At 35.6% G+C, this 7,625-nt stretch overlaps 1 long non-coding RNA gene across 1 annotated transcript; it reads left to right on the top strand.

Moving 5' to 3' along the window:
- Positions 1-2,365: 2,365 nt before the first annotated feature.
- Positions 2,366-7,116, top strand: LOC120226335. Its single transcript, XR_005526994.1, has 2 exons — positions 2,366-2,406; positions 6,963-7,116. It is a non-coding gene; the product is annotated as an uncharacterized LOC120226335 (long non-coding RNA).
- Positions 7,117-7,625: the final 509 nt, after the last annotated feature.

The following is a 7,625-nucleotide window of genomic DNA, read 5'->3' as shown; positions in this document are numbered from 1 at the left end:
TATTATTCAGCCATAAAAATGATGAAATTTTTCCATTTGCAACAACATGGATGGATCTAGAGAGTATAATGCTAAGTTAAATAAGTCAGAGAAAGACAAGTACTATATAATTTCACTTAATGTAGAATTAAGAAACAAAACAAAGGAAAAAAAAAGAGACATGAAAAAACAGACTCTTAACAAACAGATGGTTACCAGAGGGAAGGTGGGTAGGGGAATGGGTAAAAGAAGTAAGGGGGATCTCTCTTTCTCTCTCTCTCTTTTAATGTCTTATTTATTTTGAGAAAGTGCACAGATGCATGAGCCAGGAAAAGGCAGAGAGAGAGAGAGAGAGAATGGGGAAGAGAGAGAATCCCAAGCAGTTCCATGCCACCAACACAGAGACTGATGTGGGGATTGATCTCACACACTGTGAGATCATGTCCTGAGCTGAAATCAAGAGTCAGATGCTTAACCCACTGTGCCACCAGGCACCCCAAGAGTAAGCCTTTCTTGATGAGCCCTGAGTAATGTATGGAAGTGTGATTCAACACTTGTATATTATACACCTGAAACTAATATAACACTATATGTTAACTACACTGGAATTAAAAGAAAAAGAAAGAAAGCTCAAGTAGTTCTTTTGGAGTATAGTGTACCTATCCATGGGTCATACTTTGTATATCACCTTTATGGGCCTGCTGGGGCCAGAGTTGGGTTATAGGTGTAGAAGCATAAATGGGAGGTAAAGATTGGTCTTAGAAAGAATAAGCATCACCTCACAAGGCAACTGCATGAGGAAAGGCCATTATAATTGCCTTAGCCTATGAATTATTAATTCCCTCAGACTGTGGTGGAAAGGCTGATATCACTGGAAGTAGTGAAGATTATACTGGGGGTAGGGAGGCTTCTTTCATTGCAGAAAGGGAGGCCACTTTCTGGGAAAAGTCTGAATGGGGGCACTACTTCTTCTTGGCATACAGAGGCCATGTTCAGTGTAGATGGGGAGACTTCTTCTACTGGCAGAGATGACTCATTGGAATTTAGGAGCTCAGTGTTCCCAGTTTCATTAAAGTATTCCCACATGACTCCATCCCAAATTACAGTGACCCATCCTTTCCCAATCAGTGCTTTTGTTTTAACAATAGACAATTCCTAGAAATCTAGGAGTCAAGCATTGTAATTCAGCCAGTCACGGGATAGGATTCCACATTTGATTTTCAGAAGTTTTCACTCAGCTGCTACAAGGCATAGTGTAGACTCTAGGGTAGAAACAGACACCTTCAGATCATTTATGAAGCACTTGAAGTGGGTATTTGAATCCTAAACTCATCCATTTTTCCCCCCACCACTTTGTTCATCAGCAGGAACAACCATGAACTTCATTATATTGGTTTGTTTTCCAAAAATGTTCAAAACAAATATTTGAACAAAAATGTTCAATTTTTGTTGAAATTGGCTCATGATAAGTAGGTCACTAGGAGTAATCAATGAAGACGTTTGCCTATCTCTTTTGCAAGTTCATGCAATGGACTATCAGTGCCCTTTCTGCTATTGGAAATAATCATTAACATCTTCAATTAAATTGTGAAGCCAATTCCAGATACCTCAGACCAATTCAGAAAACATCCTTAAAATTTTGTTTCTTCACAAAGATATTTTTTAGGGAAATAAAAATATTCTTTATCATATAATCTTGATATTTTGAAAATAAGGCTATTATGGCCTACCCTGGCTTCTGTAATCTATATAGAAACTCCTCTAGGGACATATGTATGCATCTCTGTCAGGGGGCTAGAAGGTGGGGGATGGGTAGTAGCTGCTGAACTAAAAGCTCAAATTAACTGAATTAATCCAGTTTACTTCTCAAGCCTTCTCTTGGAGGTTGCAAGGCTTAATAGATGCCAGAGCTCCAAAATAATTACATTACTAGATTCTGCCAGTGCAGTCGTTGTCTGGGTGGGGAGACAGATTCCTAGTGCTTCCTATTCTATTATCTTTCCAGAGTCCTGCAGTCCTTCATTATTTCTTCCATGTTAATTATTCTGAATAACTTTAAATGTATCAAAAAGCATAAATTCTTCTCCATGGTATTTTAAGTTCTTTCATTGTATTATTCTCTTCATTAATTACTCAAGCTTATTTAAATTGTGGTGTTTTTGCAAATATTTTGTATTCTGAATATCATTTAATATTCATATTGTCTTCACATTCTAAAATTTTTTTTTATGTTTTTTTTTATTTATTTCTAGGAAAGAGAGACAGCGCGAGCAGGGGAGGGGCAGAGAGAGAGGGAGTCACAGACTGAAACAGGCTCCAGGCTCTGAGCTGGCAGTCAGCACAGAGCCCGACACGGGGCTTGAACCCACGGACCGCGAGATCATGACCTAAGCGAAAATCGGATGCTTAACCGACTAAGCCACTCAGGTGACCCTGTCTTCACATTCTAGAACTAGTATAAAATAAAACCAAAGTTTCGCAACTAACTAGATTTTTGCTTTGAAATGGATTGCCTCAATAGAGATTTTCTGTTTAGCATTCAAATAAGGCAAATATCAGTTTTTGTCAGAAAATTTGGCATTGAAGTTTCACTAATAATATGCCTTCATTCAGAAAATATTGAAATACTCATGGTCAGTAATCAAATGGTAAACGAATTTAAAGAAATTATAATGATTTTATTAGATCAGTAGTTTTTTTCGGGCCCATAAACTGAGTAGGGAAAGTATCACCAAAGGCTTTTTAAATTTTTTTTTTTTATCTTCCAACTTTCTCTTTTTCAAGTGTATTCAAATCAGTATAGCCTTAGGCCTTTCTTATTTGTTTTCCAACTCCAAAAGCCTAGTATATAATTCCATGTAGATATCTAAAATAAGATCCATTTTCTAAGTGCATAAACCTTATTTTCTAAATATTCTCTCTGTGCCAGTGGTACCGCCACGCATCACTTAAAGCTGTGGCGAAAGCAAGGTAAAATGCCAGTACCATGGGCTTTGAAGTTAGGAGATTGGTTTTAAATTCTGAAGTGTGACTCTAAGAAAACCTGTAACAGTTTACAACCACAGTTTCCCATATGTTAAATGACTTCTACCATGTAGCTTGAGTTGTTACTATAAAACTTATTTGAAAAATGCACACTAAAGCATTCAGACCCTCAATATTATTAGACTTTTTCTGCTTTCTCTTCTTGGTATTTTATTTGCACGTTCTTTCTCTTTCATCTCCTATTCATTTACCCAGTCTAATTTGTTTTTCCCGTAAAGGATATTCTACCTACGCTTTCTTATTTTATTTACATTTCCCACACTCTAATTGAAGCCATCATCACTTCATACCTATTTTCTCCTCAAACCATCTTATATTTGAATATTCTTCCCTAGATCATTGCATAGACTTTGCCTTGTCATTGAAATTTCAGATCAAACTTCCAGAACTTCCAGAAGAGCTTTTCTAAAATTCCCCACATGCCCCAACTCACTTTCTATCATTCATTCTGTTTTCTTTACCTCATAACATTTACAGCTGAAATCATCTCTTTATTCATTTACCTTTTGTCTTCATTGTTAGAGATAGGCTTTGTGAGAGCCATGGCCTCAGCTCTGTTGTTCACTACTGTAAACTGAGCAGAAAAAAAAAACACAGTGGACAGTAGATTTTCTATGTACAGTTGACTTTTGGATTACATTCAAGATAGGCAGAATGTTTCCATATCTTTTGATTTTGTGTATGTGTGTGTGTGTGTGTGTGTGTGTGCCATCATCCTACTAATGTCTTCCACCGTTTTTATGAATATACTTGATTGTTGCAAATATGATACCATAGTGTTTACTGATTTATTCATCACAGTCTCTGCATATCTACTTTCTGATTTGGTCAAGTAAGTCTTTTCCAGAGATATATCCAGAAATATATTCTCTTTGTGTTTACCATTACATGGAATATATTTAACTTCCTTTCTTAATTTAGAAAAATGCCACAATTCAGATATTAAATTGCATCACCTTTATGAGTGATTCTTCCACTGTTTCTATTGTCATTCATTTCTGTTTTTGAAACCTCCTGTGATTTTTATTTATAATGCACAGTTTGGCAATCTAGTATAATTCTTTCACAGGCCACTGGTTGTCTTAGGGATATCCAGTCCTCCCCATTGCTGGTGCTCTAATTGTCATTCCGTTCCCTACCTTACACGTTCTGTACCTCAGTGTTTCTGCTATACTGTTTCTTCTGTCTGAAAAATATTTTTCTCTACTTCTCTCCATGTGAAACCACTACTCAGCCTTCAATATAGATGTCAAATTTTAACTGCTCCAGTGTTAGAAGTAAGCTCTCCCATTTCTAAATTTAAATCATTTCTTTTTTCTAATTTATAGCATTAGTACTAGAGTTACTTTTTAAGCTCTTCCCGTGGACAATGTGAGCTCTTGATGGCAGATGAATGCCACATACTCTGCTTAACACAAGGGTCTATCATATAACAATTCCATAAGAACATCCAGTTCTGAGATTATTTTCTGTGCCAAAAAAGTTTCTAAGGAATATAATATCCATATATCTTTTTAATCCCCACAATAACTCTATGTGGTAAGGACTATATTAGCTCCATTTTATCTATACAGTAAATGAAACAAATCTATGAAGAAGAGTTTGATATTATTCTGATTAATGTGAGTAAAGTGATTTGCCCAATGTCCCATAGCTAGGAAATAATGAAGTTGTTTTTTCAAATGAAGAGTCTGACTCCATTTTGGTGCTTGATTAACTGACATCATCCAGAGGCCTCAACCCTCTCTCGATCCCTCTTGTTCCACATCTGGACAATACTCAGTAAGAAAGCCCACATGCTCTGGCTTTTGGCCATCGTGACAGGTTCAAGCACAATCCTCTGCCTATATGTTGAAATCCTCACCCCACCTTCATACCCTAACTGCAAAAATAACCAAAGCCATAGAGCCCTTCAACTCAAAAGATTTGAGGTAGACTTGGATCCCTGTCTTCCTCGCCTGAAAAACCTTTATGAGTTATAAAACATCATACCTCTTTGGTGTATGTGTGTGTTTGTGTGACTATGGTATTATCAGTCTTGATATTTGAACCAGTCTTGGGGAAGGAGGAGTTGATTTTGTCCACTGAGATGTAACCACAAAACAGTTTTGAACCTGGTTGTCTGAGTCCAGAATTCAAGCTCTTAACTGTAATGCTATACTACTTCTCAGATAATGTTAAGTACCTATTATTGTCACATGAGCTAATTTATGAATTCCTTGAGGACAAGCGATTCTTCTTGACAACTTTGTATTTATCCATTAATTATTAAAATGAGAAGTATATATTAAATTTTTGACATCACAAAATAATATAGAGAAATGGAATAGTCTGGAACAGAAGACATGCAAGATTTTGAGACTGTTATCAAGCATTATATGTACATCAAAAAATTATATAATAAGTCTGATTCATTAATTATAACATAAAAAGTAGGATTCATAAAAGATATAAAATTGAATGAACCTTCAAATCAACGAACAAATAGTTTTTAATTTTATCTGATGCCAAATCAATAGGAACTAGTTGCCTAAAATAGTTCATATTTCATGCATTTCATTTGAGTCCTCATATCAACTTAATAATCAGGCTTTTATCATTATTTAATGTAATTATTTAAAAATTGAAGAAATATCTCAAAAAGGATTTTAATCTGTTTGTCATGACAGGCTAGCACAAAATCTGTATTAATACTTCTAAAAACTTACTGCAATGGCAAATTTGATTTAAAAAAAAGATTTTCAAAAGCCTACTTGAGTCAGTCCAGACACTAAATACCTTGGAGATGAAGCATGAGTTTTTTAAAATATATAAGTTAAATGTCATTCTTTGAGTAAAATTTCTTGGCCATCATTTTTACCATTCTTTATCTCTTTCATCTTCCATATAAAAATCTTGCAAATGGTAAGTTATTATTGGAAATATTATCAATTCATTCAAATTATGCACTGAAGTGTATTTTATATGTTGTGTCTATGTTTTAATTTGAAGTTAGAGATTGCCATTGGATAAATTCATAATTTACCCAAAGTCAGGGAAAATATGTAGAAAAAAACTTTGAAGACATGGAATACTCCTCATTAATAGTTTTAGTTCAGCCTATCCTAAGGCTTTGCCCAGATATCCTCACTTCTTCGCTTTTTCTTTTTCCTTCATACCCTTTTACTCTTCCTTTATTTCATAAATATTAAGGATATACTGTGTGCCTGGCATTTTGAGAAATAACAGGAGGTATACAGTTGTTAAGACTGGCCCTGCAGCAAATTAACCAGAGTCTGGTGGGAGTGTTGAATATTCAAATAAATTAGTACAAAGACAACTTAAAATAGAACTACATTACTTATGGTAAAATGGTAAAAACAAACAAACAAAAAAACAAACACACACACACAAAAACAAAAGGTTGAAGTAAGGAAGGATCAGACTGGTCACACAACTTTTCCAAGAGAAGGAGAAGGGGCCTTATTAACAACCATTATCTCTGCTTAGTTTGGTGAGCATTAATATTCACCATGCTCAGCATCTCAAAAAGATAAGAGGTAAGATATGATTTGGATTTCCTTTCAGGAAGCTATGTCCAGATATTCTATCCAGACATGATGAAAAGATTTCAAATATGTATAGTGATTATATTTTGTGACATTCTATAGACAGACATTCTTTTCTATTATGGTAGGGTCTCCTCCCTAAGGAAAAAAAAAAAGAAAGAAAAGAAAAACCTCAAGGTAATCTGACTATGCAGGAGCATGACAACATCTCTCATGACCTTGTAACGTGTAGACCACTCAATCAGACTGCATGCTGCATGTTTATGTGTGTTACCATATATGGGAGACAAAGAAGTAATAATAAATAAATATATATATATCTCAAAACTGTGCCATGTGTTGTTCGGGGTCAGTTTTTCAGGTGTGAACCCAACTGTGTTGTTCCAGCAGGAATAAAGTTGCTTCCCGGAGAGAAAAACTTCAGTGTCATGACCCTATGCAAGAATCCTGCTACACCATCACATGTGGATCTTCCGTTAATCAGAATATGAGTCCTGCTTTATTTTAAAAATATTTTTCATTAAACTGTACAAAAAGGCTTGAAGTCAGATCATCCTCTGTCTGGGTGTTACTGCCAGAGGACACAACATAACAGAAAGCTGAGAGAATCAATAGCTCAAACTTTTAGAGGCAGTTTGAAAATGAGGTATGAAAATCAAGTGGAATAGACCCAGAGCATTAGTAGGTGAGGAAAACAAAAAGGCAAACTCAGATCACAGATTAAAAACTGGATACAATTTCTATGCCCCACTTCATTCTTTTTTTGAAAAAAAAAAAATTTTTTTTAAATAAATTTGTTTCTGAGAGAGAGAGAGAGAGAGCAGGGGAGGGTCAGAAAGAGAGGGAGACACAGAATCCAAAGCAGGCTTCAGGCTCCAAGCTAGCTGTCAGCACAGAGCCCAACATGGGGCTCGAACCCATGAACCGTGAGATCATGACCTGAGCCGAAGTTGGACGCCCAACCGACTGAGCCACCCAGGTGCCCTCAACATCATTCTTTAAAATATTTCTTTATTGGCTACATCCTTACTAAAATGAATGATGTGTAATTTA

This window comes from Hyaena hyaena, unplaced genomic scaffold, assembly GCF_003009895.1.
Source record: "Hyaena hyaena isolate Hyena2069 unplaced genomic scaffold, ASM300989v1 scaffold_1652, whole genome shotgun sequence".
In the NCBI taxonomy this organism is placed as follows: domain Eukaryota; kingdom Metazoa; phylum Chordata; class Mammalia; order Carnivora; family Hyaenidae; genus Hyaena; species Hyaena hyaena.
This window is presented reverse-complemented; position numbering and strand designations above follow the sequence as displayed.